The sequence below is a fragment of the Ochotona princeps genome, chromosome 11 (assembly GCF_030435755.1).
Source record: "Ochotona princeps isolate mOchPri1 chromosome 11, mOchPri1.hap1, whole genome shotgun sequence".
Taxonomy (NCBI): Eukaryota; Metazoa; Chordata; class Mammalia; order Lagomorpha; family Ochotonidae; genus Ochotona; species Ochotona princeps.
Window position 1 is genome coordinate 38,400,955 of NC_080842.1, and position 25,979 is coordinate 38,426,933.

Genomic DNA, 25,979 nt, shown 5'->3' on the forward strand with positions numbered 1-25,979 from the left:
TTATCTAGAGCAGCGTCCATCACTCAACTTCCACCACGGAGTGGAAGGGAGCAGCAACCCAATTCGGCCATGGCTACAGAGGAAACGGTACTAGGCAGTGACTTGTGTTCCAAAACGTGACAGTTATGACTCAAAGCTGTGGCACCAGGAGGTGATTGTCAGGAACACAAGAGATGCTACATGGGTGACACAAATCCAGGAGTGACCCCACGGAGTCTGAGCATGATTAGACCAACTCAGTTCTCTCAGCTTCATTTGGCTAAGGGATTTCACTGAGTCACCAATGAGAGGATTCGGAAGTAGCAAAGAGATCAGACCAAGGAGACTGAGGTTTAGAAAAGTTCATAAACTTACCCAAATCAATCAAACTAAGAATCAAGACAACAGACCCTGAAGAGTTGTGCTAAGTTACCAAACACTGATGGAACACCTCCCAGGTGCTCACCAACTGTCTCAGTGACTCTGCAGGTACTCAAGAGGCATTGGAGCTGCCCCTGACACCATCCAGGAGAAACAGGCCCACAGGCTTGAAAGCCAAGTTCATGCACAGGTGCCTTACAGAATTATCAAGAGGAATAGCCAGAAATCATGAAAATATCCAGCATAAGAGGAGTAATTAAGTAAGTGAAGGCTCATCTTGGGAGTTAAGCTGGTGGCCCAATGCAGAGATGTGTGCAGGGGAGTAGAGGACCAGAAACAGCAGACAACCTGAGAAATGCATGCACAGAGAGGGAACTGGGCTCAGGCTGCTTACGTGGGGGAAAAATCGTTTTCTTCCACATTCAACACTGAGGATAATAAACATGTTGGTTTTTCAGTGCCTAGCGATTCTCCAATTCTCTGTAGATATTGAGTGAGTTCCTTTAATTCTGACACCATCTGGAGCTGGGCTCAGTTCCATAGCATTGCATCCTCTGCAGACTCCGACTGCAGGTCCCAGCTTATTGCCTGTACTTCTGGGGCAGGTGCTGTGGTATAGTGGGTTAAGTATCTATCTGCTTGGGATATCTGCACTCACCTTAGAGAGCTGGTTTGAGTCCCAGCTGCTCTGCTTCTGATCCACCCTCCTGCTAATGCACCTAGCAAAGCAGTGAGTGATGGCCTAATATTTGGCACAGTGGCAGAATCTGAGCAGGGTAAAGAAGCACCAGAATAGAAAATACTGTTGGGGGAAAGGGGGTGAGAAGCAATGGCTCAGTGGCTAAATCATCACCTTGTAAGTGTCAGCATCCCATAGGGTGCCAGTTTGTTCCCTGGTGGCTCTACACCCCATCCAGCTCCCTGCTTGTGGCCTGGGAAAGCAGTAGAGGACGGCCTATAGCCTTGGGACTCTGCACCCATGTGGGAGAACCAGAAGAAACTAATGGCTCCTAGCTTCAGATCAGCTCAGCTCTGGCCATTGCAGCCACTTGGGCAGTAAACTGGTGAACAGAAGATCTTTCTCTCTTTCTCTCTTTAGATCAGCCTGTCTGCCATTGTCTGTACCAGTAATGTCAGGACACATATAAATAACAAAAAGTTGGACTTATGACTACTAATGAAGGACTATACTACTGTAATAGTATAGGGGAAATCAATTATGAGGACAGAATTTGAGGCAGGAATAGGAAAAACCCCAGAGCCTAAAGAATTGTCCCATAAAATTAAAGATAAAATAGAAGGAAAAGCGTCATTGGAATTTTGGTCACTTTGAACACTTATATCCTACATTAGTATGTCTGGGTTGGAATTTCAGTTTTGTTCTTCATTCCAGCTTCCTGCTAATGCATGCCCTGGGGAACAGTGATGACGGTCAAGAATTTGGGTCCCTGACACCTATATGAGAATCCCAAATTGAATTCTCTGCTCTCAGCTTTGGCATGTGGTTGTTGCAAATATTTGAGGAGTGAGCCAATAAATAGCATATCTCTGTCTCTCTGTTTTTCAAATAAAATCTAGAAGGAAGGAAGGATGGATGGATCGGCACAGTGACTCAACAGGCTAATCCTCCACTTTGCAATGCTGCCAGGATCCCATATGGCACCGGTTTGTGTCCCAGCTGCTCCACTTCCTATCCAGCTCCCTACTTATGGCCTGGGAAAGCAGTAGAAGATGGCTCGGGTCCTTGGGACTCTGCAACTGCATAGGAGAGCCAGAGGAAGTCCTGGCCCTCATCTCTCCAATGGCCGCAACAGTGGGAGCTGAATCGATCTGAAGCCAGGAGCCAAGAGCTTCTTCCAGGTCTCCCACATGGGTGCAGGGTCCCAAGGCTTTGGGCCATCATTTACTGCTTTTCCAGGCACAAGCAAGGAGCTGGATGGAAAGTAGAGCAGCCGGGACACAAACCAGTGCCCATGTAAGATACCAGTTTATACAAGGTGAGCACTTTCGTCATATAGGTTATTGCACCAGGCCCATAATCCATCTTTCTCTCTCTCTCTCGCTCTCTCTCTAACATTTACTCATTTATTTGGAAGGCGTAGTTACAGGGGTCCGCGTGGTGGCTTTACAGGCTAATCCTCAGCCTGCTACAATGACTACCCATATGAGACTCATTTCTGCTTCTGGCTGCTTTACTTCTGACCCAGCTCCCTGCCTACAACCTAACAAAGCAGCAAAATTTGGCTCAAGGCTTTGAATCCTTGCACCTGTGTGGGAGGTCCAGCGGAAGCTCCTGGCTTCAGACTGACTCAGTTGTGGCTGTTGCAGTCATTCAGGGGATAAACCAGCAAACAGAAGATTTCTCTCTCTTTCTGTCCTTCTCTCTGTAGTGTTTTCAAATAAATTAACTTTATATATACGCCACCTATGTATGTATATATAATATGGCATAGTTACAGAGAGAGGAAGAGAGAGAACCTCTAAGCAGAGTGGAGAGGTCCTCCACTCTGTGTTGAGGAAACAAGTGAAATGCTAGGTCTGAGTGCTTTCTATGTCGGAAAGGGAGCTCCTTCTTGCCTTCCACCCACCCCTTTTTATAGGGAAGCAGATGACCTCAATTGGATGTACAATGGGATCTGAGCATGTCACCTGGATGACAGGTGCAGCCTGGGAAAGTGGATATATCATTTGGACAGTTAAGGAGTTGGCATTATTTTGCAGGGGAGTTGGGATTTCTGGCTCATTTTAGCTAACTAGTCACATCATGCCAGTATTGAATTAGGACCTTTGCAAGTAGTGCTGTTTTTTAACTTAACCATCTCTTCAGTGACAGAGTTCGCAAATTCAGTTACATTCTGGGATATTATGGGTGAGAACTAAACACAGGAATTTTGGAAAGGCACAACCTAGCCCATCACAAATATCAAGGGGATGATAGGACATCATGACAGTAATTTACTCTCAAACGGCTTGGGAAAAATAAATCCTTTGTTGAATATACCCAAGGTTCCTTTAAGCTTGCTTTTCTTTAACACTAAGGGAAAAATGCTTTAAGGTTGTTCTTATAGTCTATAATACATTAAGGTAAAATGAAGGCAAGGGAGTAGTATGTTTTACAAAATTCCAACAGAAAAGTGTTACTTGTATCCCTAACACGATAAATTTCAGTTATCTTTAAAATGCACTTCAATGGAATACTTCTTGCTTTGGAGATATTGGGTATATGTACATGGTATATGGAATAATAGATAAGGTTTAATGCCAAATAACAGAATCACTATGGAATCAAGTATTTCCAGTCTACTGGGTTTCCCTTGTACAATTAAACTCAGTCATTTTCCAGGATTGATGTATTTATTTCTAAAGTGGTATCTTCCATCCCTTATGGCTTCTTCAACAGGCTACCAGCTGTGTGAGCCTCCCACAAAACCACAAAGAATATTAACTAGCAACAGAAGGAAGGGGAAGCAGAAAGGGAGGTGTCAATGAGAGTTCAATTTCTTGTTGCTGGGTTTTGCCAAATCATCACATTATGCCATATGGTGTATGTATGATGGTGTTAGCTCTAGAAAAAAAAAAACAGATGGAGTTAAATGAAGAGGAAGTTGGGAGAGGATAAAAATGGGAGTGTGGCACCTGGATAAACGGAGCAGAAAGAAATGAAATTTGCAGGCGGACACCAAAATAAGCTGTAGAACCATTGATCTGACTTAAGGCCACCCTCAAATGCATACCTTCAGTAGACACCCCTTGACGCTCACTCACTGTATTGGTCAGCTTTTTGTTACTATAATGGCTGCTTCAGGCAGGCCACATTATAACGGAAGGAATGATTCTGGTTCACTGTTGTGGAAGCTCCTATTCCATGATTTTCTTGGGCTGGGGTGATGGTCTTCTGCTGGAAGGGTCTTGAGGCAGCAAGAGACAAGGAGTGTGTCTGCCTGTCACTACTTTTCTCCTTATAAAGCCATGAGAATTCAACCACAAGAACTCCACCCCAATGACCTAATCCAACTTAATCACTTTCCAAAGGCCCCACCTGTAAACACAGTAATTAGATGAAGCTTCTGCCATTTTAGTACCATTAATAGGAGACTTAGGGGACTAACCTTGTGGTTCAAGGAACAAACAAGACAACAGCACTTACCTACTGTGCTCTTCTGCCTTCCCAAAAGGTCCCCTGATCACAAAGATAATGTCCCTTACCCAAAAGATAGCATTTCACTGCGTAAGAGTTAAGTACATTGTTGGAGTTCTAGCTTTTTTTTTTTCCTTTCGGGATGTAAATGTATACAGGAAAAGCAGTGAGTTACGACTTCCGCTGTGAAGTCAACTTAGTGTGACTCAGCTCATGAGAACAATTTCTGCTGGACAGCTGCCTGAAATCAGGTCTGAAAACCAGGTCTGGAAAATCACTTTTAGTGAAAGGCAGGCTGCATTCAAGCATCCGCTCTCTCCATCCCCAACCGCTAGACAATTATGCCTCACCACTGCCTTCCTACTCAGCATACAGCACTGGGCAGGAGACCAGATTTGGCAACGTTTGACTAAGACCCTTTGCACTTTCAAGGTCTTAATTTATTCTCTCCATCTGTATGATACATTCTAACCCAATTCCTAACTTGCTTAAGAATTTATCCTCTAAGATACAACTAAAATACAACTTGTTCTATGGATTCTTTTCCCATCATCCCTCTACTTCTCTATCTCTTTTCACAAAGTTGCTTATTTGGGCCCGGTGGAGTGGCCTAGAGACTAAAATCCTCCTAGCCTTACACACTGGGATCCCACAAGGGCGCCAGTTCTAATCCCGGTGGTCCCGCTTCCCAACCAACTCCCTGCTTGTGGCCTGGGAAGGCAGTTGAGAATGGCCCAAAGCCTTGGGACCCTGCATCCTGGTAGGAGACCTGGAAGAGGCTTCTGGCTTCAAATATGCACAGCTCTGGCCATTGCAGCCACTTAGGGAGTGAATCAACGAATGGAAGATCTTCCTCTCTATCTCTCCTCCTCTCTGTATCTCTGACTTCACAATAAAAGTAAAATAAATCTTTAAAAAAAGTCGCTTATTTGAGAGAGGGAGAGGGAGCAATCGTCAACTGCTGGTTTACTTCCCAAATGTCCTTAACAGCAGGGGCAAGGCCAGGAACTTCATCTGAGTCTCTCACATGAATTGCAGTGAAGAACATAAGTGTTTTCTGCTTTTGTGATTTCTACCTTTCTTGCTCGGCTGGGGGCTGTGTGAACTCCAGGCCTGACAGTCTATGTGGCACCTGGCAGAACACCTGGCAGGTCACGTAGGCAGAGCACTCCTCAGGAAGGAGGTCCTTAGTGTTATATAAGACCCACTACCCTATAGCCCATCAGTTTGTACTTTTGAAAGTTGCTTGCTTCAAACCCACCAATAGAAACCTGCCAACTTGCTCTTTTTAAAAAAGTTAACAGTTAAACTGATCAAACACGACTGCATAATTACATGGAATTGACCTGAAATGTGTAAGAACCCTGTGCTGTTCAACCTTGCTCTCTTTTTCTTCTGCCCCTGCTGTTTCTGCTGCAGCTGCCCCTCCCCCCAGCCCAGCGAGGCTAGGGTGGCGGTGCTGGGGTGTCAACTGGGAGTCTAGTCTGAAAAAAAACACTTTTATGCCTTTGCATCAATTTATGACTCCTGATGATTTTCTGGGGATCGCAAAACCTGGGCACAACAGCAGGAACTTAAGTTCCTGGACCATCACCTGCTACCTCCCAGGTGCATTAGCAGGAAACTGGATTGGAGTGAAAGCAGAACTTGATCCCAGACACTCTGCTATGAGATGCAGGACCTGCAAACTGCAACTTAACCACTGTGCCACAACACTCACTACTCTCTTTCTCTAACCTCTAGGGATTCTATTTCACCCTTACTTCAACATTTAGGTGTGTGCTTGTCAATTCTATAAGGAGATTGTTAGCTAATCTAGGCCATAGGTGCTGTTTGTTCCTCTTCCTATCACTTGTTCCTCCTATACTGCTTGGAGCCTGTGAGTGTTTAATAAACATTAGCTGGCTTCAAAAGACTCAGAATTAATTAGACCTTTTATCTTCCAGGGCCTTATTTACACATTCTTCTACTATAACTTAGGAGATACTGAACCAAAAAACACATGGGGAAAAAAGCCTCTTTGTACAGTGCGGCAAATTCAAAAGCATTAATTTGTTTAAAAAAAAAAGTTTTTCCTAATAAAAGGTAAGAACAGGTCCAAGGACAGTAACTCCATCCTAGTGGGTTAAAATGCACAGGCCTTTGTGGCATGGATTTGTAAGTTATGAACTTGAAAATCAGTTCCCCTTAGCTTTGTGAGCTCTGAATTACATTTCCTTTCCCATTTGCTTAACATCAATGACACCCAGAACAATGCCGGGAAAGGTGATGTTATCAGTGGCCTGGGAGCGTGAAGGGAGTGCCAGGCAAGAACAAAAAGTACTTTTCAAAGGACTGAATTTATCACTCCTGTTGTTTGAATCAGGCTCTGAAAGGCTTGATTTTACACTAAGGAGATTTTGTTCAAGCCAGTAACCTACAATTTAAAAGTCTAAAAGAGTTCTCTCTAAAGTCTACAAGCTAATTCCACTGGCACTGAGTTGCCAGTGGATTTTTCCTTGGCATTGCCTCTTATTTGGGTCACCCATGAGTTTCTTTGGTATCTGAAATGGCATCCTCCCATTGGGTTACTCATCTATTTTAACCAGACTTTACCAGATGACATGGAACAGATGTCACAAATTAAATCTTCTCTAAAATGACAAAGAGTTGCAACCACCAAGGCTTTGTAGGAGAACGTGCCTCTGACACTGATGTGTGCAGCATATAACACCCTTGGAAGGTTCGATTTACAGCTTCAGCTCCTGAGTCCGGCTTTCTGCCAGTGCAGACCCTGGGAGGCAGTGGTAATGGATCAAGTAACTGGATTCTGCCATCCCTTCTGCCTACTCCTGGTCATGGTGGGTATATAGCAGCTGTGTGTGTGTGTGTGTGTGTGTGTGTGTGTGTGTGTGTGTGTGTGTTTCTCACATAAATTAAAAAAAAAATGATTCCAAAGAGAATGTGAAAGGTTTTATTACTGAAGAGCAGTACACTTATTCATTCATTCCATTACCACACATGAAGCTCTGACTCTAAGCAAGTTACCCCAGAGGCTAGGACACACAGAAGCATGGGCTACTACTGTCTCTCAAAGACTTCACTGACTGGCTGGGGAGAAACACACATAAATCATTTCCAGAGGATCCCTATACTTTTCTTCCTAAGCCAAAGGGAAGGACCACAATAGCATCTCCAAAGTTCCTGTTGATTATATGCATATGCTCACCAGGTAACAGGTGTGGAGCAAAAACAGTGAGAGGGAGATGATTTTCTCAAATTCATTTGAGAAAACTAGTTTCAGTGACTTTTGGGGTTATCTACTTACTTCAAGGCAACTTTGTGTAGGGATGGCTTATTATTAGACTATGGGAAACCATTGAGCCTAGAACTCTAATATTCTTCTGAACCAGTCTGGGAAGCACTGTCCTATAGAGTCCATAATGGGGTTCTAGTGCCTGGACCCCACAGAAGCTCTGCTTCTTTCTATAATATTGTAGCTATAAAGGCCTTTAGGGAAGCAGACCATAAAGTCTTTTCACAGTCCATACTGAAGATACAGACTGCCTCTGTTAAGCAAATCAATGGAATCCTTAATTCCTTAATTTGCGCAAATGCAGGCTTCCTTTTCATTTCCTCAGTGGTAGCAAAATGGCCAGGAGAGGAGTGGTGTGTAACTGCATGGATCCTTCTCCTAATCCAGGTGAGCCTCCCTGGGTCAACTAGCAGTGTTTGTGCTTCTTTCTCTCAAAGTCACTTAGACCTGGATTCATTTCCATAAGCTTAAAGCTTCTATTTGGGGCTTTGTTTTTGTAACTCTAAATGGCTTTAATTCATAGTGGATGACTACAACCCAGTGCATCTTTCTAAATGGAGAGCTGTTTATTTTTCTAGACTGAGCATTAAGTGTAGTGTTTGCTGACTGCATGGAGGGGGTTGGGCGAAAAGGTTTGTGGAACACTTTTCTAAGCTAAGGATTCTAGGGTTCCCTAAGTGTTCTTCTACTCCTCTTTCCAGCTTTTTCAAAAAGTCTTGGAAGTTTTCTGCAAAAGAGGAGTTGGGAAGGAGGGAAGGAAGGGGGAAAAAAGGAGAAAAGGAGAGTGGGAGAATTTTTATTTGCCTTTCCTGCTATTGCTTGAAGCTTCTTAGCTTCTTTCTATTTAATTTTTTATTTGTTTCATATTAATTTTTATTTTTCATGATACAGATCTATAGACTCCAGGATTTCTTGTTTTCTGAAGCTTTTAACAGCAAGATGAGAATTGCTCTTCTCACTGTTTATATTCTCTTTAAACTTACCTCTCACTTTCTATGAAATACCAGACAAGGCACACTGTTTCACCTGTTTCCTCCACTGTAAAATGGGGAAAATTTTTATCCAACCCTCTTCTTCTATCCTTGAATTATTCCGAAGATTGTCTTAGGAGATGATTCCATACAAATGCTTCCTTAAAAGAAAGTATGCAGCCATCTTTACAGAGCTGCTTGGTATAGCTCACAGACCCACATCAAAACTCATAACTGAACTTACCCACTATACAATACACGAAGTATGCTGTCCTTGTGGCTATTTTCTAGAAGTATTGGGATATCTGTGGGGACAGCCTATGGCTTAGTGGTTAAGATGCTGGTCAGGACATCCACAACTCCTGGATCCAGCTTCCTGCTAATGTACACATTGGAAGGCAATGGTGATGGCTCAAATAATTGGGTTCCTGCCACCCATGAGAGAGTATCTGGGGCCCCCTGGTTATTGTGAGCATTTAGGAAATAAATCTACGGGTTCACGGATAGGAGCTGTGCATGTGTGTTGTGTGTGAATGTGTGTGCATGAAATAAATACTTTTTATAGCATAAAAATAATTACTTAGGGATGAAAATGTATGGTGCCTGATATGAGCACAAAAATGATATGGAAGGGTAGAAGTGAGAAAGTAAGATAAGTATAAACTGAAAATTGGGGAGTGGGTATCCTGGTGTTCATTATGCTGTTTTCTCTATTTTGTATATGCCTAAAAAAGTCAAGAGTGAAAAATATTTTCACAAAATAATACCCTTCCTCTTACCTAATTATCTTTCTAGCAAAACCTTGTCCAATGGAAAAATGCACCCAGTGGCAGCGAAGCCCCAAGGCTTTTCATATCAGTTAATGGCCGGAAAATGCTCTGGGATCTAAAGACAAAAAAAAACACTACATAATGATAAATATCACTACTCTGACAAAATTAAATTACAGAAATAAAATTTAAAATTTGTGGGGATTGGCATTGTGGTGACAGGTTAAGACTCTACTTGGAATGCTGGCATTCCACATCAGAGTGCTCCACTTCTGATCCAGCTCCCTGCTGATGAGCTAGCTTTGGTCTGCCCCTACCCTGGACATTGTGGACATTTGGGACAGTGAAGCAGTGGATGGTATATCTCCATTTCCCCCTCTTTTTCTGGTTTTCTTTCTCTGTGTGTGTCTCTTCCTGTCTCTGTATCACTCTGTCTTTTCAATAAATAAAGGTCCTGTTGGATAATGACACATTTTAGTCCTCTGATATTTCCACTTTCTCCAACAGACTTCTCTACTTCTGGATTCTCCCCCACTGCCCAACCTTGGATTTGAAGGTAATTTAAAGAGAAATGATATGGAGCCCAGAATTGAATCACAACAAATGAAACTGCCACCTATAACCCCGAATCCCTATTAGCAGAGTGCTGGTTTGAATCTGATCCAGTTCCCTGCTAACGCACCAGGGAAAGCAGCAGCAGATGACCCTCGGGCCCCATCATCTGTGTAGGAAACAGAACTCAGGCTCCTGGCTTGGCTTCTGCAGCCAGCATACGGAAGCACTCTCTCCCTTATTTCTCAACCTCTTTCTCAAACTGCCTTTCAAATATATTAAATGGTCCTTGGTGAAAATCCGTGAGTCTTCACCGGATTCTCACCAAGGACCATCACTACGAGCACCAAAGACAACATCCCAACTGCCAAGGAGACCACAGGGAATTGGAGTGCCTTCGGAGGCCAAGAACTCAGGTCATCCACTCCAGCTTGGATCTACCACATGGGATGAAAGAAGTCCAAATCCTTGCTCACAGGATCCAAGAGCCAGGAGCTCTGAGCAGTGCGCAGCAATAGAAGAACAGTAAACTTCCTTGGGGACTCAGGAGAGAGCTTTCCCTGGTCTTCGCTTGGTTCCAACTTTGGGTCCCCACCCTCTCTTGCAATGACCATCAGGGTCGCTCCAGAAACCCCTCAAAACAAATAACAAACAAAACTCTAGAATAGATAGAGAACAACAAGGAAAGCTTGGAATCAGACAGGAAACGGTCAGCATGGATTCACTTACACCTTACTAGGTGGGACACAAACATTGGTTACTCCTCACTAGGGTATAGAGGATTTGGCTGCACAACCCTCCTAAAACTGTTCTGCACCTAAACTGTTGTCGTATGTCCTGTTAGAGTTATAAACCAGTCTAGACTACCCAATAAAAAAGCCAAGTTCAGCAAAATTATGCTTCAACACTATATAATGCTAAATACTATAATGAAAACACACACGAGACAGCTGAATAGTAATCTGTAGCCATTTTAAGGTGTATAGAACCCAGTTGTGTATAAACCAAAGTTGAAATATCAATGAAGGAGTCACAGGATGTGGTAAAGAACTTGCATTTTTTTAACATATTGGTTACTCAATACCATGTCAATTAATTCCATAATGTTATAAATTGTTGCTGATGTTATGTCGGGGCTTTTAATTGATAGGGATGATACTCTGCCGGCTCTACCTTCAGACCAGAGATGGTCTCCCCAACAAGCCGTTGAATTTGTCTGGACAATAAGATGCTGGACTCTATGCTTGGTATATGCTTGCAATGAAAGGATTTCATGTGTACTTGAACTTGGGTAATGCAACAAGGTGGAGGAATCCACCATGGGGGGAGGGTTTTGGGAGAGGTGGGGGGAATCCCAGTACCTATAAAACTGTGTCACATAATGCAATGTGATTAATAAAATATATATATAATGAAATATTATTTGGCAATAAAACGTAAACTTTGGAGATGTTACAAATATGATGACTCATGAAAATAGTATACTAGAGAACAAAGTCATCTACAAAATGCCATGAATTATAGGATTCTGTTTACATTAAGTAACCAGCATAGGTAGATTCTTGAAACAGAAAGTAGGTTAAGGTGCAATGACTCTATTAGCTAAGCCTCTGCCTACAACTGCTGACATTCCATATGGGCACTGGTTCATGTCCCAGATGCTCCACTTCCTGTCCAGCTCCCTGCTTATGGCCTGAGAAAGTAGTAGAGGATGGCTTAGAATGTTAGGAGTCTGCACCCACATGGGAGATCCTGAAGAGACTCCTGGTTTCAGATAGGCTCAATTCTTGCCATTGTAGCCATCTAGAGAGTGAACTAGCACATGGAAGATCTTTCTTTCTGTTTCAGCTTCTCTCTGTAAATCTGCCTTTCTAATAAAAATAAATAAATCTTAAAAAAAAACACAGAAAATAGATCAGCAATTTCCTAGAGCTGCAGGTGCAAGGTAATGGTGAGTGGGGAATGGAAAATGAATATCAAGGCTTTTGTCTATGAGTTTCCTTTAAAGGGGACAAAATGTTGTAAAATTATATTTTGTATTTCTTTTAAAAATGGTTCAGATGTCCTTTACTTTTGTTCAGTAACATGTTTTAATTTTCAATGTGAAATTGGATTTTTATGAAGGATGTGTACTTTCATGAATATAGCATGAAACATCGAAAAAAAAAGTCTGTAAAAAAAGAAGAGAGACAGATAATATGATCTTGGGTACAAGTCATACATGTGGTCATTTTTGTCTCTCCAAAATAATCTGTTTCAGCTCTTTGACATAATTTGATTTGTATTTCCGACTTTTATTGTTTTCCTTCTATTCATAGACATTTTGAGACTATATTGTCAATATTAGCAATTACTGGCCACAGATCATTAGTTTTTTTCTGCCATTCCTTCATTGACAACCTGTCATCTGCCACCATCATTGCTCAGATATCCTTGCTGGTGTCAACACCATTGTGTGTATGAACAACTTGGATAGTTTTATTGGCCCAATTGGTCAAAACATCATGACTAGGCAAGATAATAACTCACCAATTAAGAAAACGGTACACAAAGTATACATTTTATATTATCTCTAAGTAGCATCTTTCGGGAGTCCATTTTAAAAATATCAGAGTGTTACATTTCTGCATTCAAAAAAATGGAATTTAAAAGATGCTTGAATCATGAGGATAAAAGCTTCCTCACTTCATAATAAGAATAGATTGCACTACCTTGAGAAGCCTTAAGCACCTGTTGTTGGGGTCATATAAGAAGAGATCCCACATATATTATGTTTTTAATTTCAATAAATCAAAGTTAAACGGTATTTTAACAATTCAGCTCCGGCCATTACAGCCACTTGGGGAGTGAATCAATGGATGAAAGATCTCTCTCTCTGTCTCTCCTCCTCTCTGTATATCAAACTTTCCAATAAAAATAAAATAAATCTTTTTTTAAAAAATTAGATGAGAATTAAATAAATGCCTTCTGCTACTAAGCAAAGCTCTCCATTTTTCCTGCATAGTTGGTCTATGCTGGAAACTCAGAAGATGCTGGTATTTGGTAAGTTGCTTCACTGCACACCGACATTTGAAAAGTATCCTTGTGGTGGTGCTACAAAGAGAGTGGGAGAGAGAATGCTCAGAACGTTGCCCAGTGAGCACCACATTCACTGTGTGCATGGGACTGGGGCAGGGCAGAGAGCTGAGATAATTATCCAAAATAAAAGTTCTAGCAGCATAACGGGCCCCAGTCGTAGGCAACTGCCTAGGTTGCCCTGTACTTAGGAAAACATTACACTGCTGGTAGAAAAGCAGCCAGTAGCTAGCAGGCATTTGGGGCCTGGTTAATGCCAAATTTGTGTTAACTATACCAGTGTGCCACCATAGTTGCATATTCTATCCTATTCTATTCTATTCTATTCTATTCTATTCTATTTATTAATAAGATATGTATGAAAGGCCAGGAACGGCAGGCTGCAAACCTGACTCCCAGGTGGGGCAGGGAGGGAGGACATTGCAGATTGCTTGCAGGAATAGGGTCTGGGGACATGTTGAAAGGGGAGCTGCTAAAAGCATGTTTGACAGGGGAGGAATGGCTTCTGGGATCTTCTATAGACTGGGCCACTATACTTCTAGGCAGGTAAGGGAGCTAAGACAAATTGTTTAGAGTGGAGAAACCAGACGGCATGTATGAACTAAGTAGCTGGCATACTGCCCGCTGGCATACATGAAAGTTGGGCCTAGGGGTCATGCCTGGCTGGGCTAGGCAGCCGTACCCACTTCTGAGTGTAGGGCCAGGGGCTGGGACATGTCAGGCTGAACACAACAGAACCAGATCTGGGGACAGATTCTGTAGGGGACTTGTGGGTTCACTTCTGTGGGACTGCAGCACCTGCTGGTTTGTGCCAGAGCTGGGGATGATGACAGGCTGAGCCAGGATGGACCACAGAACTCATCAACTCTTTCAGGAGCCAGGGCTGGGAGGTGGCTGGGCTGGGTCAGGCTGCAACACCTGCAGGCACATGCAAAGACTGAGGCTGAGGGCAGACCATGCCAAGCAGGACCATAGCATCCGCCAACAAGCATGAGATCCAGTGCTGGGAGTAGGTTTGGTAGGAAAACCTGGGGAACTCCACAACCAGGCCACAGCTCCACCTGGGGTACACAACAGCCAGGCCAAATAAGGTCGAAGTACTCCTCAGCTTTTGTGTAAGCTGGGTTTAGGACCAGGCTGGGATGGGCCAGGCTGCAGCAACTGCTGGCACACATTACAGTCAGGACAGTGTGTGGGCTGCGCCCAGCTGGGCTAAGCTACAATACCTATCAGTAAGAGCTGAGACTGTGGGCAGGCCATGCCAGGCTGGAGTGAGGCACCTACCAGCATGCACAAGATCCTGGGCTGGGAATGGGTCTTATAGGGGAACTCAGGATACTCTACAGCAAGGCTATAGCTACCACTGGTAAGTGTAGGAGCCTGGGCTATGGGCACACCAGGCTGGGCAAAGCTGCAGCACCTATGGGGGTGTGTGGGCTGGATATGGGGGTAAGTTGGTGCTGGCTGTAGGCAGAACTCAGTTCCTTCAGTTGGTTTTCCAGAGGGAATGACCCAACAGAGAACAAGATGGTAGTCACATGTCTTATTATTAGTGTTCCTCAGAAGTTGTATACCTTCATTTCTGTAATATCCTTTCGATATTCATGTGAGAGAGGACTATACAAGGTCTGAATACTAAGGGCTAAGACTTACTGAGGACCTTCTGGGGTTGTTAGGTTCATTCCATAACAACCCATGGAGACACCTGTTCCTCAATATTTGCAACCTTCCATCCTCTTAGAGTTTCCTTGCCTTTCAGGCATAGCCACTGTTCATTGGTTTCAGAACTCTCTGTAGATTCCAAACTGCACAGATGCTGAAGTCCCTTGTAGAAAAGTACGTAGTATTTGCAAATAATCTACGAATATCTTTATATGCTTTCAATCATTTCTGAGTTATTTAGAATACTTAAGACACTAGTAAATGCTATGCAAATAGTTGCCATGCTGTACTGTTAAAGGAATAATGACAAGGAAAAAGAGTTTGTGCATGTTCAGCACAGACACAGCCAGAGTGCCCTAGCTACATTATCAATCCATAGTTGCAGATACAAAGGGTCAACTATAATTAAAAATAAGCTCAAATGCCTGCTCCATAGCTGGTATGAAACCAAATGATCACCCCAACATCTTCAGGGGTTCTTGGCCTGGGAATGAGGGATGATGTGGTGGCTGAAGTTTCTCCCTGTCCCTAGTAGATGACTTAGACACAGGAGCGCTCCCTGGCACTCACCCTCCCTGGTACGCTCCTGCATTTTGCACCATCACATCCACTGCGCACTGCCTTGAGGCTATCAGTCCTCAAAGTACAGCTGATTCACAGCCTCAGGGAGCCAGGGACTGCTGGAAGCCTAGCTAGATTGCTAGTTCAGTCCTGCAAGCAATATGAATGTTACTTCTCTCTTCAGCCCTAGTCATTCCTACTGCTGAAGAATGGCCCCTCACAAGCTGCCAAGACAGCTCTAAGTCCAGAAATCCTGAAGCTATGTGCTGGACAAAGACGCACAGCCTACATACCCTGCAAGGAAGGACCAATGAGTAGTTTTAGCTTTGCCTTTGACATGGTGAGTGGAAAACGTCCAGCTGTTGCCCCTTCCAGGGTCTGCATCAGCCGCAAAACCTCTCACCTGAGGTCACACCCATCTGAGGTGGCCCACATCAAATACACTGATGGAGGAGGGCATATGAATGCCCAACCATTTCAACCCAAATGGAGGCTGAAGACTCAGTCTGACAGGGTCCCTACAGCTGAAGGGCTATACAGCTCAGCCTGTCACTCTTTCCATCTCCCTCCCTCCCCCACCCCTAGTCTTGACCCCAAGACTTGATCCTCAGCAGACACTCTCGGCACCTGCCTCTCAAAAACCTAACTGCAGCATTTCCTGCTATGGTCTGTTGCTCTAAAATGTGTATGTGGACATCTTAGCTCCCAAGATGATGCTTTTAGAAGGTGGGGCCTCAGGAGAGTGCTAGGTCAGGAGGACCAGGTGCAATATTATCATTCTTAAAAAGAAGTCACTGCGACCCCTCTCCCACCCAGCATGTGAACACAGAAGCAAGAAGGTGCCAACCATAAACCAGAAAGGGAGCCCTCACCAAAAACCAGTCCAGGACTCCTCAACCTCTAGACCATTGCTTATAAGACATCTGGCAATTGGCATTTTGTCACAGAAGCCCAAATGGACTAAGACACCCTCCATCCCTTGGAGTTCTTCTTGAGTTCTCACTGCTAAGACAAAGTTTCTCTTCATTCCTTTTGCAAAGCCAATTAACTGACTCTCTGACTCACTGTTTGCCCACTGGCTACATAGAATTCAAGTCCTAGTTTCTACATTCAGGTTGATCTGTCAAGGTCTTTGTTAGTAGACTTTCTCTCCCCTAGGAATTCTAAGCTCAAATATTAATGCAATGAATTTTTTCCCTCCACTCAAAATAGAATGCTCCACTTGAATTTGCAGGTTCCCACCCCTGGCCTCAACTTGAGTATTCAATCTCAGTTCCTGGTTCCACCTCTCCCTGCCTCCTGGTCAGCCTGCTTGCCCTTTACCCTTTACTCCCCACACACCTGGTTCATATCCTGTTTGCACACGAATCTTGTCACCAACTCTTCTCTCTCCCCACCTCACTGGAGCCAGCTATCCCACCACCTTGCAGACTCAGTCCTGCTCAACCCCTAAGCCCATCCCAACCAAGCCAAAAAGGGGGGAAAAAGGTTTTCATGACTGCAATCCCCCTAGCACAAAGAGCTCTCCCTAATGTGTGGGTTTGTGGTGTTTTAGGGTTAAGCAAGGTCACAATTACACTTCTTAGGATTCATTTTCACTTTATGTCTGACTCATGCAGGTGAAATTGTGCTCCCCGCTCTATTGGCAGCACCTTCACCTTGCCCTTTTCTGTGCAAGACCTTGCTTCCAGTCCCTCTGCCACGGTGTGAATCCCTCCTGGGCCTCCAGTATACTGAGCTGTTCTAGAACCCTTTTTATTGTCTGCCTGCCTGTCTGTCTGTCTGGATATAGCGTGTGTCTCCCTAAGGTTCGCATGCTGAGAGGTTGGGGCCCAGTGTGGCGGTTCGGGGAGGTGGTTGAACTTTCAAGGAGTGGGGTCTGGTGGGAGGTGGTCAGGTTAATGAGAACACTGCTCTCAGAAGGAACTAATGCTGTTCTTGTGGAGTGAGGTAGTTCTCGTGTGTCTCCAGAGACTGAACAGACAGGACCACCCAGTCTTGGGCTTTCAGGCCCCAAACCTGGGCAATTAAAAATTTTTTAAAGCAAATAAAAAACGCACTTTTTTGTAAAAAATGAAAGTAACCAGCTTCCAGTATTCTGTTATAGCAACACAAAACTCACTCAGACACTGATGAGTTTTTGAGAGAGAGCTGCTTCCAGTTCTCTCAGGCACTTTGTTTTAGACCTCATGTGACGACTCCCAATTCATAATATGCAAGCTGTCCTCAGCTAACCCTGTGCCCAGCCCTCCAGCTTTGAGCCTCCGAGATACAATCTTAAAACTGCTCCCCACCCTTGTGCACTGCTGGTGGCAATGCAAATTGGTATAGCCATTATGGGAAACAATATGAAGCTTACTGAAATAATTAAAATAAAGCTAACACAAGATCCAGCAGTCCCACTACTGCATTATATGCATGCAAAGAAAAAAATCAGAATGTCCAAGACATCTGCATCCTGGCATCATGGCAGCAGTACCCAGCAGAGGGAATCAGCCTAAGTGTCTGTCAGTGGGTGACTGGACAAAGAAATTTTTGTACACATACATAATGGAACACAGTTCAGCCATGAAGGGGATCCTGTCATCGGCAATAACATGAACCTCGAGGATACCAGGCTAAGTTAAATAAGTCACAGAAGGACAAATACTGCACAGTCTCACTTACATAGAATTTTTTTTTTAAGTTGAGCTAGAAGCAGAGAATAAAACAGTGGTTCCCAGTGCCTAGAGAGTGGAGGGAAAAGGTAAGTAGTGCCCAGTTTCAGTTGTGCAGAATGAGTAAGCTCTGCAGAGTTAGTTTTCAGAGGGTGAGTCAAACGCAAAGCACCATACTGCACACTTGAAATTGGTTAAGGGGTAAGTAAAGCTTAGGTGTTCTCATCACAAAGAAAGAAAGAAAAGGAAGGGAAAGAAAGGAAGAAAACTACATTGGAGTTTCTAATTAGCTCAATTACAGTGATTCTTTCACAGTGTATATCAAAACATCACACTGTAAACCACAAATATATATAAATTTTATTTCTTTTTTTTTTTTTAAGATTTATTCCATGTTTATTACAAAGTCAGATATACTGAGAGGAGGAGAGACAGAGAGGAAGTGGAGCTGCCGGGATTAGAACCAGCGGCCATGTGGGATCAAGGCGAGGACCTTAGCCACTAGGCCACGCTGCCGAGCCCCCCTAAATTTTATTTCTTATTTATACATCACTAAAGCTGTGTTAAGTGGAGACTGTCCCCTCTACCTAAATTGCCTTCCTCTCTTCTTACGCCAAACTATGCATCTTTCCTGGCCTATTTCCACCCACGCAAGTCTCTTCTCTTGATTCCTCTCACGCTTAAAAACAGAATCAGTTCAGTACATAATTATATTCTTCCTTTATTTACTCACTGCCTTGTGTGTGTCACATCTTGCCTCTAATTTATAAACACAATAAATACAGACTATCTTTACACAATGCTGTGCTCGTATTAGGCTGACTCATTCATTAATCCACCAGATATATCAGTGACTGCTATGTCCCAGGCATTGTTCATGAGACCCATACACAGAGGCAGGACACGGGATCCCTGCTCTCACGGTGAGAAGACAGATGATCCAATAATCACATAAATCCACGCACAATGACACCAAGAGACCTGCATGGAGAACAGTACAACGATGGCTTAAGAAAATCAAAACAGAATTCCATACGACCCAGCAATCCCATCTAGGGCATGCAAAGAAAGTGATCGTATGCTCTAGAAGAGATCATTCCACACCAGCTTCTTAGCAGCACTATTTGTAACAGCTGAAAGGTGGAAGCAATCACCGCAGCCATTCAGGGATGAATGGAGGAACTACAAAATGTGGTCTACACATGCTCGTTAAAGGGAGCAGCAGCCAGCCTCAAGGAAGAAGCAAATTCTGACATGGGTTAGGAGATGGCTGTTAAGTGCAATAAACCATTCACAAAAGGGCAAAGATGCATAATTTCAGTTACATGAGGTCCCTAGAATAGTTAGATTCATAGAGACAGAAAGTGGAATAAAATTGTCAAGAAGAAGGCTGGGGAGAGTGGGAAACATGTTTGCTTCAATTATTTATTTATTTGAGAGACAGAGTGGCATACATTCACACAAAGAGAGAGAGAGAGAGAGAGAGAGTTGTATTCGGTCTATTCACTCTCCAAATGCTCACAGCAGCCAAGAACTGGAAACACAATTAAGATCTCCTTTGTGGATGGCAAAATCCAACTACCTTCCATGGTGTCTATCTGCAAGATGGGGGAGCTGGGCCAGGCATTGAACCCAGGCATTCCAGTATGGGATATGGGTGACCCAACCAGTGTCCTAAACACTAGGCCAAATGACTGCCAAGGAGTAGTTTTTAATGGGTATACAGTTTCAGTTTGGCATGCTGAAAAGGGTACTGTGAATGTACTTAATGTCACTGCATCACACAGTTACTAAAGGCTAATAGGCAATTTACATACTAGCCATAGTATAAGATCAATTATAACAAGAGCAACTATAACTATTATAATAAAAAAGTTGTGACAGAAAAAAGTCAGAGATTAGTAGGTTGGATTAAAAAACCAAAACCCATCTAATTATTGCCTACAAGAGACACATCTCACCAACAAACATCAACAGAAACTATATCTCATGATTTTGATTTTTTTGTTTTTATTTTCATTTCTTCAAAACACTTTTTTCTCATTAAATCCTTCATGACTCATAGATCATACAGTAGCATCATTTTCTTCAAGGTTTTTGATTTTCATTTCTTCAGTGATACATCAGTCATTCAGTAGCATGTTATTTAACTTCGTGGCATTATAAATTTCTATTTTTCTTCCTGTTATTGATTGTGTTTTATGGCTTTACATTTAAGGGGATGTATAATAACTGTGTAATGAAAACTATCATATCCAGATGTGAGGGAACAATACAGTGTGCATCTCTACTTCCAGATCAAAGATGGACTCCCAATGAAACTGTTAACTATATCTTGACAATAGGTTGCTGGACTGTCTGCCATTGTCCATGCCTGCAATGACGGACTTCTGACTGTTTATGAAAAACTATACTATAGTAATAATACAGGGGAACTCAGTGGGGCTAGGGGATTTGGGGAGAGGGTAAAGAAAAAATCCCAGGACCTATGGAACTTTATCATAAAGTGATAATAATGATATAAAAAATAAAAATAAAACAAAGACACTAAAAATAAAAAACTAAATGTTATATAAAATTGATTTTAAAATTTATGAATTATTTATTTTTTTAATTTGTCATTTAATATTCTAGGACCAAGATTGGCCACAGGTAACTAAAATACTAGAAAAAAAAAAAAAAGGTGCTGGCACTATGACATAACAGGCTAATCCTTTGCATGAAGCACCAGCACGCCATACGGGCAGCAGTTCAAGTCCTGACTGCTTGCTAATGCACCTGGGAAACCAGCAAAAGACGGCCCGTGTGCTTGAGCCCCTGTGCCCATGTAGGAGACGGGAAAAGCTCCTGGCTCCTGGCTTTAGATTGCCCCAGCTCCAGCTATGCAGCCATTTAGGGAGTGAGCCAACAAGTGAAAGATCTCTTTCTCTCTCTCTGTTTCTTCTTTTCTCTCTGTAACTCTCCATTTCAAATAAAAATAGGTAAATTTTTTTTTAAAAAAACTAAGCAGAATAAAAATATATAACTAAACACACAGATAAGCAGGGAGTGCTACATGCTCAAGATTCATCAGGGGAGATGGTTAAGGCAGTCGCAGGCCCCGGCTCTCCACAGTCTGACTCCAGGGGGCTGGTGTAAGATCCTGAAACATGTATGTTAAATAACGCACCTCCACCAAGGGATTCCAAAGCAGATCTCCTGGAGTATTTGTGAGACTCTGAGTGGACCATTGTAGAGTTTGTAGCCCTCTCACTCCCAGATAGAAACATTAGCATCATTAACTTATTATTTATTTTTAAAGATTTATTTGTTTTTATTGGAAAGTCAGATATACAGAGAGGAGGACACAGAGAGAAAGCTCTTCCATCCGCTGGTTCATTCCCCAAGCAGCCACAACAGCTGGAGCTTCTTCCGGGTCTCCCATGTGGGTACAGTGTCCCAAGGCTTTGGGCCGTCCTCGACTGCTTTCCCAGGCCACAAGCAGAGAGCTGGATGGGAAGCAGAGCTGCCAGGACGTGAGCCAGCAGCTATATGGGATCCTGGTACATGCAAGGTGAGGACTCCAGACACTAGGCTACTGCGCCAGGCCCAATTCATCATTCATTTTTAGGGCTAGGGGCCTCACCATTTGAAGAAAATAAATGGGACAGGTAGACATGTATTTACATAATGCCTATATTTAAATCTACTTTATAAGCCACATGACCCTCTCCAACTTTCTGGAAAGCATGGAAATGTATGGTCATTTCCTTGTTCTTTCTGAATCTTGAAACTTTGCAGGATACTCATGATCCAGTCCTCTTTCTAAGACGTTCACTAGCTTCCTCATGTGATTCGAGTACTTAGTCCCTCCACTTTCATTTTTTGTATCTCATCTCTTTGGTGAGTTAAAAAGCAGTCTAGGAAGGGCCAGGATTAAATTCTACGCCTGCTGGTTTTTTTTTTTTTCTACCAGAATGTACTACATATAAAGTTTCCCTGCCCCTGAGGAACTTGCAACTTTTCAACGATTTTGTGATAAAAGGCAGGATAATGGTCTGGGAAATATGGTCAATAGCTGTTTTTGTTTTTGTTTTTGTTTTTTATGGCAGATTTTCAGAGAAGGAGAGCTAGAGAAGAAAAGATCGTCCATCTGTTGGTTCATTCCCCACATGGCTATAACATCCAGAGCTGAGCAGATCTGAAGCCAGGAGGCAGGAGCTTCTTCCAGGTCTCCCACATAGGTACAGGAGCCCAAGGCTTTGGGCTGTCCTCTATTGCTTTCCCAGGCCATAAGCAGAGAGCTGGATGGAAAGTAGAACAGCAGGGACACAAAACTGTGTCCATATGGGACACTGGCGCTTAAAGGTCAAGGATTAGCCTGATGAGCCATGCCCGCCCCGACTCCCATCCAATCATAGCTCTTTATGCCTGACAAATCTTCACATCAATTCCAGTCACTTCAGTTGGATTGCTTTGATTCACACACAACAGCAACTGCAAGTCAAATTCTTAAAAATAGTAAGTACTATAAACCAGATGAGCATGCCTGATCTAAACATTTTAAAGATTTATTTATTTTTATTGGAAAGGTGGATATACAGAGAGGAGGAGAGACAGAGAGGAAGATCTTCCGTCCGATGGTTCACTCCCCAAGCAGCCGCAACAGCTGGAGCTGAGCCAATCTGAAGCCAGGAGCCCTTCCGGGTCTCCCACGCGGTGCAGGGTCCCAAAGCTTTGGGCTGTCCTCAACTGCTTTCCCAGGCCACAAGTAGGGAGCTGGATGGGAAGCATGGCCACCGGGATTAGAACCGGCGACCACATGGGATCCTGGCGTGTGCAAGGCGAGGACCTTAACCACGACGCTATGGCACCGGGCCCTGATCTAAACATTTTAAAAATGAAACACCCCAGAATACGAAATGAACCCTGATGTGATGCCAGCAGTGAAACATTCCACACCTGACCTCATTTCATATGTCCAGTCTGCAGGTGCATTAAAAATATTATGTAAAATTACCCTCAGGCGATGGTTATAAGGTGTATAGGAAACAGATAAATTCCGAGTTTAGATTTAGGTTCTATCCTCAGGACAGTTTTCATTATAGGTATGTAAGAACCAAAGCAATCCAAAATTTGAAACACTCCTGGTCCCAAGCATTTCAGTTGAGAAAAATTGAATCTGTATTCATCGTTTCTCCCAACAAGCAACTCAGAGGAGACAGGCTCCCAACATGTTGGTTAATCCAACGGCTCTACGATATTATCGATAACCCACGTTCTTTCCATCTTCTACCCATCCCCAGGCTTGCTGCCCAGGCACAATGTCGCCCCTCTGAAGACAAAAAAGATGATTAATCTCTTGGAGCGTGGTGGTCCTCGTCTACCAAATAGTTTCATCATCTGTACATACTTCACAAAGCTGTTGCAAAATACATGGCCAGACATGCATGAAGATGGAATGAGAACTGACTGGAGCTTTGTGGGGGTGTCCCAGGAGGGACCTCGGGATTCTCCTAGGGGAATTTAAAATATGAGATTATCATTTATCTGATGAATGACCTTGGATGCATTTACCTGCTGTCTGCACCTGTTTCTTCTACAGCGTGAAGGTCATCACAGCACTCAGGTAAAGTTTTGGGGGGAGTCCACAGAATGAGGAAGTGAACCCAGCACCTGATAATTACTCAGCAAACAGCAACAACCATTTTTTGTTCGGATGATCAGCCGGGCAGCAAATCTGCAGGGCTTAGCGGCGTGGGTTGAACAAGAGGGCCCTACAAAAGCAGTTGGGAAGGGAGTTAGTTTTTTGTTTTTTTGTTTTTGTTTGTTTTGTTTTGTTTTGTTTTGTTGTTTGTTTTTCCAGCATTCCCAGGGGAAGGCTAGGAAGGCGGGACCTGTTTCGAACCAATCTCCCGCAGAGCCCCGGCAAAGACTCAGTCTGTGTTACGTTGCAACGGTACTTCCGGGTGGCCTGCACTGCAACCCCGGCGTGGCGTGGCGCATCGCGGAATTGCTCACTCGCCAAAGCCAGAAGAGCAGGGCCGGGCCGCAGGCCTGACCCGCCGCAGGGCCGTAGTGGCGGTGTGCGCGCAGCACCGAAGGCGGGCGCTGGGTGTGGCCGCCGCGGCTCGCACCACCGACCCCAGACCAACGCTGCACCGCCGGCGCCACCTGGCAAGGGGCAGCTCGGGTCCCTGCCGCAAATCCCAAGGCATGCCCTCTTCCTGCTGGGCTGGAGACCTGAGAGAGGCGGATTTCAATCGGCATAGCGCTCAGGAAACCTCCCGTAGCGCCCTTGTCTGCTCCCTGCGCCCAGAGCTGATGCCGGCGTTAGTGTTTGCTCAGCTGATCGCCGATCAGTCTCCGGTCCGGGCAAAACCTTGCTCCCAGGGAGAGGCTCCAACGGGGTAGATGGCGTCAGGACCCAGAGCCAGGCTGGTTTGTTATTCCAGCCAAGTAAGAAGATTTTAAGCTCCGTGGGGGGGTGGGGGAGGCACTCAGCTAGCATCTCCTGGGTTTCTAAAAAAAAAAAAAAATGAACAAAGCAGGATGCAGGGTGGCGCTAAAAGCACTGGATCCCACAAAGCCAGGCAGGTGGCTACAAATTTCAAACAACAGTAGAGATGGAATCTAAAATCCTGAGTTCAAGTCTCCTCTTTATTTCTTATCAGTTACTCAGCAAATTGAGTCACAAAATGTCTACAGAGCCATAATAGAACACACCTCCAGGGTGCAATAAAGGGATTGGCCATGCTGTAAGCAGGCATGAAGGAACTGAGAAAAAAAATCACCAATACTGGGATCTTGTCTTTTTAAACATGCTTAGTTTTACAGTAATCATTTTTGTGTTACTGAACATAACTGAGTTGGAATGGTTGTTAGAATTTTTGTTTCTTACTTATTTCATTTCATGGAGAGAGAGATCTCATCCACTGGTACAGCCAGTGCAGGACCAAATCAAAGCCAGAATCCCTCCAAAATCTGCGTGGATCTCCCATGTGGGTGGTGGGAACCCAAGCACCAGAGCCACCACCTGCTGCCACCCAGGGTGCCCATTAGCAGAAAGTCAGAAATTGAAAACAGCATCCTACATAGCTCATTTGCTACTGCATTGATCCATTTCTGTTGGTAGTCAATAAAAGAGGTTTACTTGGGCTCTCATGTTCTGATCCAAATGTGAGGGCTTGCACATAGTGATGGCCTTCCAGCTTGCAATCCTGAGACAGCCCAGAGCTTCCTTGGGTGAGAGACAGGGTGCCTGCGTGGTGTGTGTGTGTGTGTGTGTGTGTGTGTGAATCCTTTCCTCTTATTTATTTTATTATATTTTAATCCTCTCTGAGACCATCCAGGTCTTGGCCACACCTTCAGATGGGCGGCACCAGCATTGCCCACCCATTTTCTAATTAACTTAGAGACCACCAATGGGGAACATCTTACCTGTAGGTTCCCCACCCAACAAGGAGGGGTCAGGGAAGGCATAAAATCCCAAGACCCTTCCTCAAACCTTTGGTGTCTCTCTCTCCCTCCTCTTTCGAGAGGCACCCCACCTCCGGCTCTTCGGAGGTGCTTTCCCCTTCCTCTCCCTTCCCTGCTCACCTGGTCCCTTCACAAATAAACTAATCTGTTTGCAACAGATTCCCGGCTTTTTATTTCTATACTAAGCTGAGGAAAGAACCCACCGGGCATTTCTGGTAACACTCTCCTCTTATAAAGTCATACTGGCATGATTGGTTAAGACACCATCTGAGACATTGGCATCCCATATGAGTACCAGTTCAAGTCCAGGCTGTTCTGCTTCCTAAGCAGCTTCCCAGTGATGTGTCTGAGAAAGCAGTAGAAGGTGGCCCACATACCTGAGCTGGATATACTAGTACCAAGCTCCTGGCTTCAGCCCTAGCTGTTGTAGCCACTTACGAAGCACACCAAAAGGTAGAACCTGTCCCTGGCTCTCTCACC

The 25,979-nt window shown here is 44.0% G+C and overlaps 1 long non-coding RNA gene across 1 annotated transcript in view; it reads left to right on the forward strand.

Moving 5' to 3' along the window:
* The window catches only part of LOC131481439 (uncharacterized), a 41,373-nt gene extending 17,716 nt beyond the window's left edge, over positions 1–23,657 (forward strand). Inside the window, exons 2-3 of the long non-coding RNA XR_009246335.1 lie at positions 15,569–15,724; positions 23,327–23,657. This is a non-coding gene — a long non-coding RNA (uncharacterized LOC131481439). The remainder of the gene's footprint in view (positions 1–15,568; positions 15,725–23,326) is intronic.
* The last annotated feature ends 2,322 nt before the right edge of the window (positions 23,658–25,979 follow it).